The following is a 19,991-nucleotide window of genomic DNA, read 5'->3' on the forward strand; positions in this document are numbered from 1 at the left end:
TTCATAGGATGGAGTACTAGAAATGGAATTGGTGAGTATAAGAGTATAAACGAACAAAATAACAACCTAGATATACAGTGGTAATTTTATAGTCTGGCAATAGTACATATTAACATATTTAAGAATCCACACCTGCTATAATTTTAAAGCCCCAAAGTATAAAGATATTGTTTGAAATAGTAATTATATCTATGGGAAAGTAAAAGGAGAGTTCACTGATTTATTAAAAACTTAGAATTCAGAATACAGAAACTCTTGAGTTTTTCCAATGTGTGATGCCTGTACCTGTCCTAAGGAAAAACAAAATAAGATTACATTTGTGTGAAGAAGAGAACTAACGTCCCTTCAGTGTCCTAGTATGCTACTCTATTAGTCTTGACTCTTCGATATGTAAATCACAGGCTTGCCATTTGAGCAGCCTTAGGCAAAAAAGCGAAATGTACTCACTCATATGACAAGGAAAAGTAAGAGAGTAATTGGGAATGACTAGAACCAAAGACTTGATGGTAGCGGAATCTTTTTTCAATCATTACCTCACCCCTATCTATGTCTTATGCTGCAGATCAGGACCCTCCCAGAAGCTGCACACCAGCTGCCAGAAGCTTCTGAGTCTGCATTTTCTCACCTTCACCACCAGAAAGTCTCACCCTACCCACACGTTCACAGATCCAGAGCTATACTCTGCTTGGTTAGGCTCAGCTGTTCTGCAGATTCCTTTTTGGGGGGAGAATGGAGGTGCACATCTGTAGAGGAGCCAGTTACTAGTTGATGGGCAGTCTCTTACATATCAGACGTGGTCTGTGTAGTAGTGAGCAGTTCCTCTAGTGGAGAATGGTGGCATTGGAAGAAGTGGAAGGCATGCTAAATTGACACTAGTAACTGGTCTTATAAATATTATATTTTAAAATCCTAAATCTGGCATGAATCGGGTGAGAAGGCGGTGCATCATTTCCTTTGCCTCCCTTTGGCTGCCTACATGTATAAAAAATATAAATTATAAATAATAAATAAATAATAATAAAATAAAGTCCTTAAACAATTCCATCATATACTTACTACCATATATGTCTAAAGGAGGAAACTCAGACTCATTGAAATCAAATTAATTGCTTTGGGTCCATCTCTCTCTCTCTCTCTCTCTCTTTCTCTCTCTCTCACTCACACACTCTCACACACACACACACACACACACACACACACACACACATACACCAATGTGATGGAGCAGGAATTTAAAGCCTGGTCTTATGCTCTTTCACTAATTATACATTAAACATTCCTTAGCCCCAGCCAGATGGCTCTGTTGGTTGGAGCATTTTCCCATACACTAATAAGGTTGCTGGTTTGATTGATTCCTGGTCAGAGCACATACCTAAGTTGTGGGTTTGGTCCCCAGGAGGAAGTCTCTCTCTCTCTCTCTCTCTCTCTCTCTCTCTCTCTCTCTTTCCTTCTCTCTCTGGTAATTAAAAAAGACGAATACAACAATATATCCTCAGGTGAGGATTACAAATAAATTTAAAAGCATTCTTTAGCAATATGGCTGTTAGGTAAATAAAGATACAAATAGTTGAAGGGTAGGCAATAACAATCATCTTAACCACCACCACCTCTACCCCACACAGACACATACATAATCTCCACACATGGCATTACAGTATCCTGGCTTGCCATGTATCCATGTGAGAAATGTTTTGTGTGGGTTCACTGTCAGCTCTCTCTCTGAGCCACAACTGCCCAGAGCTGCTACAAATCACAGCGTAACGGGGAGAAGGAGGGCACACGTTGGAGGAAACAGACAGTCTTTCCTTGGCCCTCTCCAGGTCAAAATCTAACATTCACTCTAGGAACGTATGCTGAATTTCCATTTGGTTACCTTTTAATCATTTGCTCTTCTGTACTGCAGGACAGCAGGCTAACTCTTCCCTAAAGTGCACAAAATGACTCCTTAGCATCACAGTCGAGTTCGTACACTCCGTCTAGTTTGTACATCTCATTTTGTGGCCTGAGGGAATCATAGTTAGGCAGACTAAATGACTTGCCCAGAGTTAAAAGCCAACTAATATCATAGGCAAATTCAAACTCAAGCCTCACATCTCCCAGGCTAGTAATCGCCCAGTCACAATGGGTGTTTAAGTCACTCCAAGAAGCAATAAGCTCTTCGGATAAAAATTAGCCTCAGGAAGCAGCTCCAGAGAGGAAGGATAAAGGACAGAGAGTATCTGTGTAATCCCAAAAGAAGAACATTCCACCATCTCCTTGGAAAGAGATGAGCACACATCCAATGACAGCAGTGGGAAAGAGTAACTGAGGACAGCCGTGGAATTAGGACTGAAGTCAACAAACATTTCTTACATACTAATTAGATGCTGAACACCTTTTATGTGCAAGGTTCTGGGACTAGAGCAATAAACAGCACAGATATGGTCACAGGCCTCACAAAGATAGCAATCTAGTGAGGAAGATAGATGTTAAACAAAAAAAATCACAGGTGTGATGACTATATGGAAAGGTCAGGTGCAGGATCCTGTAGGAATGATGGTAGTAGGAATTGCTCAGAAGAGGGGAGTTTAAGCTGAGACTTGAAGCATGAAAATGTGGAGTAGAATAGTGGGCCAGGCAAAGGGAAGAGCCTGCATAAAGGCCCAGAGGTGAAAGAAAGTGATGACGTGGGGGTGTGAAAGCACGTCCCTGTGGTTAGCGCACAGAGTGAGGAGAGGGTAGAACAATTGTCTGGAGAGGCAAGTAGAAACCAGAATATGAAGAGCTCCCTGAGCTATGTTCCAGAATTTGGTCTTTATCCTAAGAACAATACAAAGTGTTTTAAGCACGGAGAGACAGAATTATCTCTGTATTTTTAAAAGATCCTTCTAACAGCAGCATTGAGAGATTAGAAGGGACAGAAGCTAACGTAGTGAAAAACCTCTCAGGAGGCCTGAGCGGTGGCCTGATTAAACCACAGTGGTGACTCAGGTATGAGAGTTGGCAGTGAGGAAGGGGAGGAGACTCAAGACTTGCTTCCATTGTTCCCCGAACCAGGCATAGCAGGGAAAGCAAAATCAAACCGAAAGTCTGTACAAGAGTGGAGTCTCAGAATTAGGACAGAAAAGAATCCAAACGGCCTCCCATTTACTAGGAAAGGATTAGAGAAAGGAGTACATAGAAGAAAAATAAATTTAGGTGTAGTATTTCTAATTCACAAACAATACTTCCTGGCCAGATGCTACTGTAGAAATTTCAGAAACACCCACTAAAATCATAAATGAAAATCACATATTCGTCACATTATAGAGAATACAGGCTGAATTTACAGCCACTGAATGAGCGCTACGGATGAAGATGTTGATTTACTCATGGAAGATGGAAATATACATGATAGAAGAAAACAATACACAGAAATGTGATAAACATTTGCATGAAAATGAGTCACTGGAAAAACTCAAAACTTCCACAATGCTTTATGCACCAAATTACCTTCAGAGCAGTCAAAAAGAAATAGTAATAAATAATAATAGTGCATTTTCCTGCCATTAATTTTTTTTTTTTTTTTTTTTACCAAACTTCTGTTGACTTCAGTGGAAGTTCTGCATCTAGAATGTGGCCCAGGAAATTTATAGTCTGTAACTCAGAGACCAAAGACCTTGAACATCAAGAAAATCTCTTACCCTTATTTATATACACTGTTCTTTATCACAAAGGAAGAGCTGGTACCCATTCCAAGTAACCAATCATTATGCAAGGAATATTCTGACTCACCCAGCATCCCTAATCAGTAAATGCTGTGCCAATGGAAAGAGAGTGGGAAGAAGTCACAGCATCCATTAATAAAAAATGACTGGGGCTTTCTATCAACAGAAGCATCATTAGGAAATGTATGGTAGGAAAATAGTAGGCTGTAGATTTGTGGTGGCAGGGATGGCAACGGAATACTAACATTTATACCCTCTTAACCACTTAGTTTTAAAATGATGCCAGATTTCAGTTAACTACACATGTGCTTCATACAGTATTTTTCATTTTCAATTTCTTGCTAAATTTCTGACTACAGTCTCAAAAGATGGGGCTGCCTTACCTGACCCTTTGGTCCTCCTTCCCACCTCAAAACACAAATATTTCTCTTTTTTCCAGTTTTTTTGAGGTAACACTGTATACATTTAAGGTGTACAACTTAATGGCTATATATCAAAATGATTACCACAATAGGTTTAGTTTACAAATATAGAATACTTCATGAATGTGCATGTTATCTTTGCTCAGAAGCCATGCTAATCTTCTCTTTATCATTCTAATTTTTTTAGTGTAAGTGCTATCTACATAAGCACCACAGTTATTTCTAAAAGGTAATTGATTATCATTGTCTGAGCATTTCTTCCATAAAGGCATTGGTCAATTGTTGGCAAAAGATTAATCAGATATGAAGGGGAAGGACTCCGATGAATCCAACACTTCCTTGAACAGTCTCCTCTCTTTGCTGCCCTTTGAGTCCCAATCTGTGAACCCTTGAGTAAATACAGAAAATATGATTCACATCTCCAATAAACTGTGTAATCTGTATGTCAACTGAGGATGCTCCATGGTTACACAGCAGACTTGTAATTCCAAAGTAACTGTGTTGCATTTTGAAAGAAAACAAGCCAGTCTTGTTTCATTAACAGAAAGCCTTCTCTAGCATGTCTCCTGGTAGGTTAAAGGGATCTGAGTCATTCACTGAGAGTGAATGGGAGAATCATAAGTTCATCTAAAATACCTACAAATCTTAATAGAGGGATAAACTAAAACTACAGAAGTCCCCGCTACTGTATAACTTTTCAAGTATCACTAATGCACATCACCAGTGGGTTAACTAATAGCATCCTGCTTTAATAGCATGTCTGCCCTATCATTAACCCAAGCATGGTCCATAAAGTTACTCGACTATCCATAAATAAGCTTACTAAAGTTTATGTGATTTCTAGTTCTATCGCCTCAATAAGAAAAACAGCATCAAATTTCCCATTCGGGCTCAATTGTGTGCATCTGAAGCTAAGGATTGGATGATAAGATCAATGGCTATTCAAAATTAATTCAAATTCCTGTCAGTATTCCATGCCTTGTTTTCAAAAGATCATGCTTCTGATCCTAATTTTGCATAGTAAAATGATATTGCTTCGAATGATATTTTACTATTAATCTATATTCTACTTTCAGACAGAACCTGAATAGATGATGTTTTCAAATCACTACCCAATCTATACAAGAAATTATACTGGTTTTGATAAGAAGTAGTTGGAATATACCACCCACCCACCCCCCCAAAAAAGTTCTATTTAATCCAATCTTCTATTGGAATTCCAGGATTTATGTCACTATTATAGAAAAACTCATTTTGGTTATAGCACCAACATGGCCAAATAAATGACTTCAAGATGCTAGAAGAAAGTATTTGGCCAAGATAAATAGGTGTTCAAACAGGCCTCCCCAGCTTGCTCATTTTGCTATATGGAAAATGAACTAACCGAGTTTAATGTACACCAAATGAGATTTGGAAATACGCTCTAATTCACTTCATTTTGCACCAGAACTGAGCAGTTTTTTATTTCCCTGCTTCCACCTTTAACCCCTACTGTTTGTATTCTCAACAAAATGGTCAAAGCGATCCTTTTAAAATATATATCAGGTTATGTCACTCCTCTGCTCAAAATCCTCCCATGTCTCCCACGCTATGAATGGTGCAAGCCAGAGCCCTAGCGGTGATCTGCAGGCCCTGTGCACTCTGGCTTCCCTGTACACTCCGGCCTCCCTGATCTATTTCTTACCCCCTCCCTTGCTCACTTCACACCAGTTCCACTGGACACAGTTTCTCAAACATGCCCAACATATGCACACCTCAGGGCCTTTGCACTATTTGTCCCCTCTGACCAGAAGAACCCTCTTATCTCTAATATTCCCAATATTTCATTCCCTCGCCCCCTGCAAATCATTATTCAATAGTCACCATCTCAAAAGACAACACTGTCCAATCTATTTAAAATTATATTTCACCCCTTCTCCACACACTCCCAATTACCTCTTGTCCTATTCTATTTTCCTCCATAGCCCTCATCACCTATTCTAACATTCTACATGGCTTTCATATGTATGTCTACTGTCTCTCTTCCCCACTAGAATTTAACTTTCACAAGGACAGAAATTATAGCCCATTTTGTTCCCTACTGTATACACAGAGCTTGAAATAAGACACAGCACATGGTAGGTACTTAATAATATTTGTTGAATGAATTCTAAAGTTGCTGAATATGGCACAGATGTAGCACACAGAAAATTGGCAGATGTTTTATTAAAAGCCATGATTTAAATTCTGTAAGCCTCAATCTTCCCATCTGTAAAATAGAACAATTACAGTACCTATCACTGAAGGTTATTGTAAATATTAAGGGAGAATAAAATGGAAAGTATTTAAGACAATGCCTTGCATATTAATTCATTATTTTGCTTAGTCCACAATGAAAGTAAGAATAATAGAAATAATAGCTAACATCTGTATAGAATGTTATACTTTATGAAGGACAAAATTTTGTTTATTATATCTTCTCAGGATCCTCCTAGATTCATTCCAGGAAAATATTAATAACTGGATTCTCAGTGTTCATGCCTTGGTAATGCTAGGTAGGTAGCTAACCACAGGCTGTAAAAGATAGAAGTAGGGTTCAAACTGAAGTCCTCTGAGGCCAAGCCCTGTGCTTTCTCCTTGATATTAGAGAAAGAAAACATCACTTTCAGCTCAAGGCTTTAACAGAATAAAAGGTTTCTGAAGTAATGTTTTGTTTGGTTGTTCGTTTACTGAGTCTGGACATCTGCATAAAATGTGGCTTAGAAGAGGTTGTAGTCATCAACATCCAGTACTGTCTGCAAGCTCTGAGTCCAGACTTGACTGCTGGAAGACCTCTCCTCACCATGGATCGTGGAGGCATATGTGCAGTTGAGAATATTTTTATTATATATGTGTGTCCCGACATGCCTTTAAACACCTCAAGACAAGGATCAGGTTTTTTAGGGGAGCTCCACAACTCCTCATTCAGTCCAATTTACATGGTAACTGGGTAGTGAATTTTTAATGAATAAATAAATGAGGGTGTTTGGTTTTTTTTTTGTTTTAAATGGGTGAGTTTACAGGCACTGCCTACCTTATCTTCCATCACAAATTGTCTCCCATCTTTTCTACTAAAGTTACTAGAGTACAGGCAGATGTCTACAGCCTCCTCTACTGTAATTGTGTTAATTGTAAAACTAGTTCCCCAGAATGTTGTGCACAAAAGAATTACACCTTTAGAAGATGATGAATTAAACAAGTTCAAATGGGTGTTTTCACTACAGGACTTCTCAGAGCCTTTACTACACTAATAGTCATTGCAAATCTTCAAAATTTACATAGTAACTATAGCATTTTGCAAAATTATTGGATCGTATACTCCCCCCACCCCCCACCCCCGCCCTAGAAACAAAGCTTTTTGCATGGAATTTCTCTAAAGTCAGTTTTCCAGAGAACGTGTTTACCTATAACAAACACACTCAAGGTCTTCAAAAATGGAATCCATAAAAAATTCAAATGAAACACCAGGAACATGAAGAAGTCAAGGAGAGTTCATATTTTTGTAAAGCTGGATAACTTACAGGCTAATTTTACTTAGATTTACTATTTACTTCCTATTAAGTCTAATACTAGGTTTGTGTAAGCCCACAGATACTGAAAAGGCATTATTTTGGAGGACGCTTTACAAAACTAATTTAAAAAAATAATAAGGCATTGGTTTGGGGCCTTACACAATATCATGGGCTTTATGTAGAAAGCCAATGCTCCTCATAATTCACCTGACGATGGGGAGAGAAATGAACCACGGGGTCTCTGGGCCCGAGGAAAATGAAAAGTTCTATACAAAGGCAAATTTATCCAAAGACTTGCATCCTTTCAATTCATCTTGCCTAATTTAATTGATCAGATAAGATGAAATAAACCTAACAAGAACCTGAGGGTGCAGACCACAAAAGGTACATATTTAGATGAGGCCAAGAAGAGGATGGTCTGTCAGGAAGGGTGAGGTCAGGGGGGAGAGGGTCATTGGGCTCCCTGAAGGAGGTGAGGGGAAGGTAGTAGTATCAGAAAGAAGGATCCAGTAAAATGGGAATGAAAGAACCTTGAATTCCACTTTATCCACTTTATACTTTAGCCTCATGGTAGCTTTGATGACAGAACGTAAGTGTTGGAAACAGTAAGCAGAAAGCCAGGAGACCTAACCTGGTTGTGTAGATGTTATTGGCTAAAGATACAAAGATACATAGAGAAGGAAATAGCACCCAAAAAGGACACTGACTTTAGCAAATATCAGAAGTTACTGTAGTAAGAGGTCCCAGAGCCTATTATAGACATGCAAACTCAAAACAAAACAAAACAGCCTTTTATGGGGTTTTTCCAGAAGTATCCCATGTCCGCCCTCTCTCCACTCCACACCATGCATCCATCCTTATAGCCCCTGAATAAAGAAGGGATAGAAACTAGCCTGATTGCCTCTGTTGTGTGACAGATTTCCACATGTACTCGTATATTAACACGTACCCTCTTCATCACTATTGCCCTAGGTCCTATGTTGTATTTTTTCAAGCTATAGAAATATATATGGCCTCTGCAAGGTATCCAAATCCCCTCTTCTCCTTCTGAAGATTCATGAATGTTAATGAAGTCACTTGCCTCTGAGATGCAGTCTCCTTTGGAGACTCGCCCTAAACTGTAAATCTGTGGTTCCCCATGGGAGTCCGGTTCCTTTCTGTTCTCCACATTTCCTCTAGGCTAGTTCTTCCAGGCCTTTGTGAATGTCTGTGGTGGCCTTCTCTCAAGGCAATCCCTGTTAAGCACAGCTATCTGAGGCAGAGACATTCTCTTAGGGCCCCTTAATTCGAGCAGTTTTAATAGGAAGATTTTAAATGGTTTCATCTTGAACCCCGAATGAGTCACCATGCCGCTGAGGGAGGGGGCACGGTCCCCAGGATGAGCAGGCTCACCACTGACCAACAGGGCGGGTTCTCACTCCTCTCAGTCTCGCCTCCGGCTCCTCCCTCAGAACTGCTGAAATCTGCTCTTCCTTTATCTTCTTAAGAAGATCTCATTTCCCCTGGATCCTTTCCAGGATAAAACCCACTCGTTTCCTTGACTCGCAGTGCCCTCTTGAAAACTAAGTAGTGAAAGCAGATGCTCTAACTCAGACACATATTTTCTCACTCAAACATTCATCACAGCTTCCCACCCAACGCTGAGGCACTATCTGCTGGGAAATTCACCATCTCCAAAGCCCCACAGAAAGGCTGTTCTTGTGGGTTCCATAACTATAACTTTCAATTGATCCAAAATTTTGTTTTATGAAGCCTCTGTGTCCTCTCTGTTTTGACTCCTACAAGAGATCCACAAAAAAACAGTTATGCTTTTCTTTCTGAGTCGTCTGTACTCCCTCTGGTATTCATACCATTTAAAAACAACAGCAACTACAACAACAAAGATATTATTTTTCTTGGAAGGAAAAGAAACCTGCTACCTGGAGATTACTTTCTTTGGCCAGTCGCACATAAATTGTTATGCTTTCAACTGGACCCCCGAATGAGGGGAAAAGGCAAAATCTAAATAATTATCTCTGCATATTCCCTGGTCTTTCTTTCTCTCTCGAGATGTGGGGGGAGAGGAGAGCATATAATTGGCACGTCATTTCTAATTGTTTCCATAAACCAATAGGCCCTATACCTTGAACGTGACCCTACTTATAATTGCATCATCTGCTACAGACCCAAATCTTTCCCTGTTAAAGAAGCCCAAAAGCAGACTGTTACAATAACCTTGTGCGTCTTATTAAATGACTGACTCAAAATATAAATAAATAAAATGAATGAGTGAATGAAAAAGACTCACATCCAGTATTTCATGTGACTGCTGTTGAGCCTCCATGGCGTGCACAAACTTTTTTAGAAATTGCGGGAAATGTCAAGACCCTTACTTGTTGCAATTTAATTTTCTGCTGCTAAGGCAATTACAGTTCAATGAATGATGATTCAAACACATCGAAGTTTTCATTACTCTTTGCTTAATTTGTCAGTTAATGCCTTTGAGTTCTACAGTTTCTCTGACAGTCTTAACTTGCCATTAAAAACTTGTCAAGGAAACAACCTTCTGATTCCGGAGGGTTTAAAGAGTATGTATCCTTTCATTGTTAAGAAAGTTAGAAATGGGTCCTCAACCAAAATATTCATACTCGAAGAATCCTCAGTTAGGAAAGTTTGCAATAATTCTGGATTATTATTAGTGTTTTCTAATATATCAGCACTGCAATAAATACCCGAAATAAGAGTTCATGCTTAAGATACTACACATCATAAGAATGTTGCTTTCTATCAATGTTTCTTAGTGGTTTATGGGTGCCTGATAAATGTTAGACTTTTACATTCCTCTCCATGTCCCAGGCATCTGTTACATTTACACATTTTATACTTCTCTAATATTTTTGCAATACATTTTCCTGAATCAGCTGATGACATTTAATAGAATGTTTAGGACACAATATAAAACCTAAAATACTTTTGCGTATTCTGAGGAGAAGATGTGCACACAGATTGGATTTCAAGTTAAAACCTACTAATGATGTACCCAACATTTTTGCTTCTGCAATACATATTAAAATATAACTAAATGCTTCTTATGCGACACTACAGCATCAGAACAAATAACAAGCTCTCGTACTTACAAGCAAGCTAGATGATTAAGGACCTTTTAATGAAGGGAAACAAAACAACAGTGCTGGGATGTAATAGTCCATGAAATTCTTATTGGTAAAAGGAGAATCTGCAGCAAATAAATATTAACCTAAATGTTATAGAAAACATAAAGAAAATGGGGGAAAATGCATTCTTTAAGCTAAAATATAGGTTAAAATTTGCTGACGATGTAAGGAAAGCCTATTTGCATACCACAGGGCTCCATCTGCTGTGGAAAATATAAGCTGCAAGAATGATTTAATATTTAATAGAAGTAGTAGCCACTGTTAATTATAATTTGCACATTTACAAATCAGCACTGATAGCAATACAAATTATGAAATATAAGGGTGTTCTGCTGGATACTCAGGAAAATAAGATGACAGACAAAGTTAATGGAGTATCCCTAACCACAGCTCTGTCAGAACACATCAGAGAACTAATCCAGTTACAAAGAGCTTGCAATGGAAAATCTATTTAAAATATTAAAATGCTGTTTGGTAAAAGCTTTTTCACAGTGCATTTTACTTAAACAGTTGCTTATTGCTCATGGGTCATTAGCTGTACACCCAGATGCATTCTGCAAACTGCCATTTAAAAGAATAGTAGAAATTAAATAAGAAATATATTTCTGCAGCACCTTTTTCTGATATATAGAGTCTGTGAATATATAGGCTATATGTAGAGAAAACAGTGTGTGGTCACACCGTGGTGTAAAGCTGTGGAATTAAGCACTACGCTTTGCCTACATTGAGCCATAAAATGCAACACAACTTTTCCCTCTAGACCTGATCTTATTTCCATTTACACTTAGATGCTAATAGTGATAATACAAATTGACTCTTATTTAGTATGAAGACAGAAATTACCATTGATTTTTTTCATTAATCTTCTATTTCACCTCATTTCTCTCATCATCACATAACATGAATTAGTGGTGGAATCATTTTATGCACATGTTTTAATAGAACTTTTGTTCTCTAAATCATGAATACTGTTAATTGTAGCCTCTAGAATCCCTAATTTATGGAACTGATTCTTTATCCAAACTCCCTCAATTTGCTATGATTAGGAAATCCTTGCTCCATGACAATGATTTTTAATGTATGCTAAAGATATTTCTGCATCTTGGAAAAAATGTAGACCAAAGGCTATACCAAGTATAAGGTTTTAAATACATAAGCCTAAGCAAGTAAAACTGTTATAAATGACATATAAATTAGATGTTGTCACAGTATATCAGAAAACATTAGCACATATTTAAGCATATACAAAATTCATGCACAGGGCAGGGGGGTGGGGGGGTGTCCCTCAGTCCAGCCTGCACCCTTTCTGGGACCCCTCGAGGGATGTCTAACTGCCCATTTAGGCCCAATCCCGACTTCTGGCTGCCAACCACTCACCTGCCTGCCTGCCTGATCACTCTTAACCACTCCCCTGCCAGCCTGATCGATGCCTAACTGCTCCCCTGCTGGCCGAATTGACCCTAACTGCCCTCCCTTGCTGGCCTGGTCACCCCTAACTGCCCTCCCGTGCCGGCCATCTTGTGTCCACATGGGGGCAGCCATCTTTGACCACATAGGGGCAGCCATCTTTGTGTGTTGGAGTGATAGTCAATTTGCATATTACTCTTTTATTAGATAGGAGATATATATATATTCAAAATATTTGTTAGTATAGGCCAAGATAAAATCCTAGCAGTTTCTGAGTCAACTACTTCCAGGATATGCTTTCTCAGGCATCTCCTTTTTGAAATTTGAACCTTTAGATAGTGTATCTATCCCCTCTCATTGTCTTACTAGAGGCCCAGTGTACAAAATTCATGCATGGGGTTGTCCCTCAGCTCAGCCTGCACCCTCTCCACTCTGGGACCCCTCAGGGGATATCTGACTACCTTTCACAATCCAGGACCTCTGGCTCCTAACTGGTTGCCAGCCTGTCTGCCTGTTTGCCCCTAACCACCTCTGCCTGCCTGATCACCCCTAACTGTTCCCCTGCTGGTCTGATCGTCCCTAACTGCTCCCCTACTGGTCTGATTGCCCCTAACCACCTCTGCCTCACCCCACACCCAGGACCCAGTATTCCCTCCTCCAGCCAGTTGCAGGCACCTGGGACCTGGGCTTCCCTCCCTCTAGCTGGCCATAGGCACCCAGGACCTGAGTCAGCTTCCCCCAGGCCAGCCACAGCAGCAGGGGACCGTGGATGGACAGCTTCACCCGGGCCACAGCCGCAGGTGCCCAGGACCACAGGGCAGGCAGCTTGTCCCTCTCCTGGGCCACAGTCCCAGCTGCTGGCACCTGGGACCCTGGGGCAGGCAGTTTGTCCCTCTCTTGGGCTGCAACCTGGCTGGTCCCCATTCCTCTCTCGTAAGCTCATTTGTGCCTGGCTGGTCCCCATCACTCTCTCCCCAGGGTTGGGTGTCTGAGCCATTATAGATTGACAGCATGAGGGCGTGATGACTATTTGAATATTAGCTCTTTATTATTGTCTTATTTTTAGTGACTTCAGACCTTTACATTACCTTCCTAATCATTGTAAGTATTGTTCCTGGCTTAAACAATTATTTTACAGATCTTTTAATAGGCTGTTATATTCATTCTTGGATGTGTTAGATGTGTTTTTCATTACCCAACACATCCAGGACATCTAGACACAGTTATATCCCACTGAAGGACCCATGAGATGTGTTAACATCATTAATTTGAGACCTCAAAGGTGTTATAACACTAGAAAAATATGTTGAAAACATCTGCCTACTAGCCTTGAAAATCCATTAGGACTAGTTTGTCTTCATCAGGACCTAGGTGGAAAAAAAAAAATATATATATATATATATATATATATATATATATATATATATATATATATTCACTTTCACACTATACCATCTGTGTAGTGAGAAGCTTAAATATTATATAAGAGTGGTACCAACTTAATAGCATCGAATAGTGCCCACCAGGAGCAAGCACAAGTTCTTTCTGGAGCGAAGTACCCCCATGTTAGTCTCAAACCTCCTACAGAAGAAGTTCAACAAAATGTAAACTCATAACAACAAAAAACTTACTAAGAACATGAAGAAATACTCTACCATTTATGAAAATTAGCAGAAACAAACCACAGAATTAAACCCCTAGCTCTTAAAGCTCTGAAAGTATTAGTTGTAGACTGTAAAATAATTATAAATCAAATGTTTTTAGAGAGAGAGAGAAATCATGACATGTAATAAAGGAATGAGATACTATCAAAAATGACCAGTCAGATTTGGAAAATAAATAAATTATCTTGTAATAAAACACACACACACACACACACACACACACATATATATATATATATATATATATATATATATAGAGAGAGAGAGAGAGAGAGAGAGAGAGAGAGAATTATTAAAATAAGTAGAAGGTAGTTCTGTTTTCAATAGTAGTAGACTAGATATTTCAAATCAACTCTCCAGCTTAAAATAGCTATTAAATGTGGGCAAGGTATTTTAATATTTTTAATTAATTGGAAATACAACAAAAAAGTAAAGAATTTTGAAGCCAAAATTCAGAAGAGAATAAAAACCCAGACAAATCAACCTACATTTGAAACTTTTCCCCTATATGTCTTTGTTATTTCCAAAACAAAGAGCTGAGGGGCAGAAAATCTGAGCAAAGCTTTTAACAGACACGTGAGACAAGATTGAAAAAAATTCAAGTTCAGAACCTGCCAACTGGGAAGTAACTGGCAACTCTCCTAGACTCTGGAATAAGGGTGAACAAACAAACCAGTCTCAAATGATCTAAAGCCCTATTTGAATTAAAGGAAACCTTGACTACTAAAACTCTTAGCCACCTGTCAGAAACAGACATAAATTTTCTCTGGTAACATTACCCTAAGCCTCAAGTTATCTTTATATATTTTTATATGCAATGACTATAAATTAGCAACAAAAATACTAATAACCAGGAATATAATTAATCACATTAAAATCTAAGAGAAATAATATAACATAGAAGCAGACCCACAGAGGATCTGAGTAATAAAGTTATCAACTAAGAACTTATAAATAACTATGCTTAATATTTCAAAAAATAAAAAACAAGATGATCAACTTCAGAAGAGAACATAAATTATAAAAGTGGAAATTCTAAACAGATAAATATAATGATTGAACTTAAGAACTCCATGACTAAGATTAACTGTTGAATATACAAAACTAAAGGAACTACTAGTAATTTAGAATATATCCAGCATATATTAGAAAATATACCTATATGTTAATAAGCCATATATTCAGAATGTATGCCAAACTTCAAGCAAGATAACATTTAAAATACTACACTGAAGCACACCATGGGTTCTATATCCCATCAGAGAATAAGGATACTCACCTTCAAATGAGCATCAATAAGACTAATAACTGACTTCCCCACAACAAAAAAGTCAAAGCTAAAGGACAATGGAATGATATTTCAAAATGCTGGAAGAAAATCCTGCCATTAAAAACTGCTATACTCAACAGAATAGTCCTCAAAAATAAAAACTAAATAAAGACATTTTCAGAAAAGCAAAAATTAATTCAGGCCTGAACTAAATAAAGGTTTTAAAAGGTATTCTCTAGATAGAATAAGAAGATTCCATACGGAATTGAAACATACAGTTATAAATGCCTAGGTTGATTAATATGCCACATTCATACATAGAATAGCATAATGTAGATGATATAGCAGTTTCCCTCAAATTAATCTTAGAGGGAATAAAATTAAACTCAAATCCAAGCTAAACATTTGAGAAATTCAACAAGTTAATTCTGTAATGTATATGGGCAAAGTGCTAAGAACAGCAAAGACACTCCTAAATGGGGAAGGGAGGAATAAGATAATAAAATATTTCTACCAGAAATCAAGGCTTATTATTAAACTGTATTACCTCAGCCAGTGATGGATTTGAACAAATATAGGAAAATAAATAAAAGAAATACAATAGAGAATCCAGAAACAGATCCACATGTGCCCACATATGACAATAACATGCAGGTTATTGAGGAAGGGACTAGTCAATAAATTGTATAAAAAATAAATTATCCATTTAAAAATGTATCTGTACATTATACACAAAAGTATATTCTAGAAGAATTAAATTTATATATGTGAAAAGCAAATCTTTCAGATTTTTAAAGGAAATATAAGAGAATATCTTTATCACCACTGGTAGAGAAGATTCAAAATAAGACTCCTTAAATAAGACTTAAAACCTACTAACATAGTTTAAGGCAAAATTGATGAATTTAACTCCTTGGTATTAAGAAATGATTAGCAGAACATTTTCTCTGCAAAACGTACTGAATATGGACTGACTTTCAGAAGCTACTGACCTGCTTTCCAGTTATCCCATACTTGGGCTGTATTTACCAAAACCCCTTCAACTTCCCAAATCTGTTTTTCCTGCTTGTATTATTTATTATATTTATGTTTCTGATGGTCCACTTTAACCTTTCTGGTTAATCTGCTATCTACCAATGTTAATTGTGTTGCATAAAACAAGCCTTTACTATAGACAGACATGATTTAAATGACTTTGTTATTTAATAAAATATTAGCTTATACTCCACATTCAAAAAATAAAAAAACACCCAATAAACTTAGAGAAGGCATTGTCACAACTATACCCAAAAAAGTTTACTATCCATGATATATTTAAAAATACAGCAAATCAATAAGAAAAGTCAAATAATCCCTAGGAAAGTGGGCAAAAGATATAAATATGTATTGCACAGTAAAGAATACACAAATGGTGAATAAACATTTTAAGATTCACAACTGGATTGGCTACCAATAAAAGGCAAATTGAAGCTCTGATGTAATTTTATCTCTATTAGACCAGCAAAAATAAAATGACTGACAATATTGAATAATATGAAATAAGCAATAGTTAAATTGTATAGAATTTTTTTGAAAGTTGAGATCACTGGTGCAAATTCTGGTGAAGTTTTGAAAAAGATATATAATGTATTTTAATAAAATTGCTAGCCATAGAAGTGCCGACTGGTTGTTTATTTTCATTGTAATGATTGCACCAAATCTCTGGGATTTTTTTGGTTGTTTTCCAGTAGATGCTATTCTGAATGTCAGTGCTAACACAGTAATTTAAAATAATTTTGCATGTCAAGTAATAGATTGTATGAATTATTTCATGAACTTCAACTTTATTAAGCCAATGGTAAAAAAAATGGCTTGGATTTTTTTCCTTGGATTTATAAACTGTTTGAGGTGTATAGAGTAGTAAAGAGCACTTATTTAACACTAGAGGCCCAGTGCACAAAATTCGTGCCCTTGGGGGGTGGTCTCTCAGCAAGGCCTGTGCCCTCCTGCAGTCCGGAAGCCCTCGGGGGATGTCCAACTGATGGTTTAGGCCCATGGGGAGCAGGCCTAAGCCATCAGTCAGACATCCCTCTCGCAATCTGGAACCCCTTGCTCCTTACCACCTGCCTGCTCACTGCTCCTTACTGTTCGTCTCGCTGCTGTGGAGGCAGGGGAGGCTCCTGCCACACCACTGCACTCGCCAACCATGAGCCTGGTTTCTGGCTTAGTGGCATTACCCTGCAGGAGTGAACTGACCACCAGGGGGCAGCTCCTGCTTTGAGTGTCTGCCCTCTGGTGGTCAGTGCGCATCATAGCCATCGGTTGTTCTGCCATTTGGTTGATCAGCATATTAGCCTATTATTATATAGGATTGTCCAATAAATGGTATTTAATCATTTAAAGCTTCTTTGTGGCCTGCAAAAAAATGTTACACATTTAAAAAAATCTATTGTTCCAATAATAATTATAATTATCAGCTAAATTTAAAGAATAAAACTCAGAAATGAAGAGTTAGCCTGATATTTAGGGAAATGTTAATAAATGAATTACATCACCTACTGGTTCCTTGGATTCACTGTCTGTAAATATAGTATCAAAACAAGCATAAAAACAAAAAGAAAAACAAAAAAAAACTTGGCAACTCTGCATATCCGTGGCCTTAATTTTTTCAGCAGCTAAGTAAAAATATAACTTCATTGTTTTCCCATGGTTGTTGTGAAGACAAATTAATAACTCATAAAGAAGCACTTTGCAAATATAAAGTGGCCTGTGTGTGCTAAACATTAGTATTTGTGGAATAAAGTACCAATGAGGTGTTTTTTATCCTTTTCACATTAGGCACTATGACAATTAACTATTTCAAAAGGCTGTATGGCATATATTCCTGTTTACCTTTTCACCTTGGTACTAAAATAAAGTAAAGAATTTCATTCTTAGCTTTGATCAATTTAAAACAACTTCCAAAATGTCTACCAAAATTTGCCTTATGTTCTTAAGAAACTATACATTCTTTATAATACACTGGAAAAAATATTGTATAGTCTTCCCTTCACTCTGCTCTCTATAATTCTATTATTATTTTAAGCAACATTTTGTGAAACTCTTTTACTAGGAGGAAATGTAAAAATCAGGCTGTGTTTGGGTCTGGCATTGGAAGAAAGCTTGTAGATAATCTCTACTAGCTCCCCAAACCTACAGGACTCCATTTAATTACAGCTCTGACGAGCTCTGGCCATCTATCTGTGGGAGCACTCTCAGTGAAAGGCATTGATTGTGGAGATGATGGAAACTGCCTCAATTGTTTCTAGAATAACCTACTGAAAATTCTCTCTGATAATTCTCCAAATTATCCTCATCAAAATGTGTACCCAGTGATGCGGTGCATGTTCTCTAGAATAAGAAACAGCAAACCTATCCACTCTTTCAAAAGTTTGAAGTACTGTTTCAGATTTTTCTTGTAGGCATTTCTTATCTAGTTCCTATATGATATGGTTTCTGTAACACCATGAGTGGTATTCTCAGAGCAGACTCTAGTTTATATACCACCTTGTAAACATAGGGAGCACAGAACTGAACATTTGACTTGACACATGGTTTAGCTAATGCTGGTTGTAGGACAATGCTTGCTGTCTGTGATCTTTTTTCACTGATGTAGAATAGGGTATTCAATTGGCTTTTTAGCAGCAACGTTACACCAAGTCACACAGGTATCATGGGCAACTAACTACAAGACCTGCAAGAACTTTTCCATGAATCACCTGTCACAGCAGATGATGTTACCCTGATGTTATCTTAGTGTATTTTTTAATCTAAATTCAATTTTATTTTGTTATATTTTACTCAGACGTTTTATACTTCCATGTTTATCTTTCATCTTAATATAACATGCTGTCTAATAAAATCCTATTTCACTGTCTATAACTTAGATAACCAGCTTTGTATGACTTAATCCAACCATTGATAAATAAGACAGTTAAAGAGAGAGTCCTATCACATATCCCTAGAATATTATATTCTCTTTGACACAGTCCAAGTTTATTCATAATCTCAAAACCACCTTTGCATCTAGCCCAAATTTTTAAAATTTATTCATGAGTATACTGATATTTTTGTGCTGGTTAATTTCTTCAAATCAAGATGTTTATGAGAATTTTTACATGACTACCTACTAACAATAGTTATTTCTTTAATGTAACTGGTTCCTCTAGGAGGCCTTCCCTATTATATCCAGACTTTAGTTCTGTGCCATATGATTGTTGATTGTTTTGTGATCAGAAACCTTTACAGTTTATTTTTCTTTGTACTCTCACTGCCTTCACAGTATTTATACTTAATTTAATTGAGAAAGGAAGAAGGGGAAGGAAGAAGGAAGAGAGAAAGGAGGAAGGAAAAAAGGAAAGGAAGAGAGAAGAGAAACCACCCCTATACACTCTTTCTCTCTCCACATTATTCATTTCAGTACTTAGTCCTCAGTCAGAACTCTACATCTTACAGAAAGATTAAGAACAAACCGTTAGAGACCATTGAGGATGGAGTTGATATCATCTATGGACTGATATAAGTAGATACAGAGGATAAGAAAAAGTTGAATAAATTAAAGAATTACAGCAGGTTGTTAGAAGATGTGCAAACCTATGAGGCAGTGAAATAGCTCTCTAGGTATCCTGAAACAGTTTTGACAGAACTGAGAGTGTATTGAATCATTCTGTAAGATACTCAGCTGCTGACACAGAGGAAAAGGAAAGGTTACTCATGCAGATTGATTAGTAGCAGGTTCAATATCCGGTGAGTGAAAAGAGGTATTAATGAGCCCAAAGTACGGGGAGACCCCTGGCCAAGAGTTAAAGTTTGGGAGAAAAGTCCATGAAGGAATTGAGGGGA

At 37.6% G+C, this 19,991-nt stretch overlaps 1 non-coding gene across 1 annotated transcript; it reads right to left on the minus strand.

Annotated features, from left to right (window-relative positions):
• Window positions 1-4,209: 4,209 nt before the first annotated feature.
• LOC118677891 lies at window positions 4,210-4,314 on the minus strand. Its single transcript, XR_004974608.1, has one exon. It is a non-coding gene; the product is annotated as a U6 spliceosomal RNA (small nuclear RNA).
• Window positions 4,315-19,991: the final 15,677 nt, after the last annotated feature.

Source organism: Myotis myotis, unplaced genomic scaffold (assembly GCF_014108235.1).
Source record: "Myotis myotis isolate mMyoMyo1 unplaced genomic scaffold, mMyoMyo1.p scaffold_m19_p_2, whole genome shotgun sequence".
NCBI lineage: Eukaryota > Metazoa > Chordata > Mammalia > Chiroptera > Vespertilionidae > Myotis > Myotis myotis.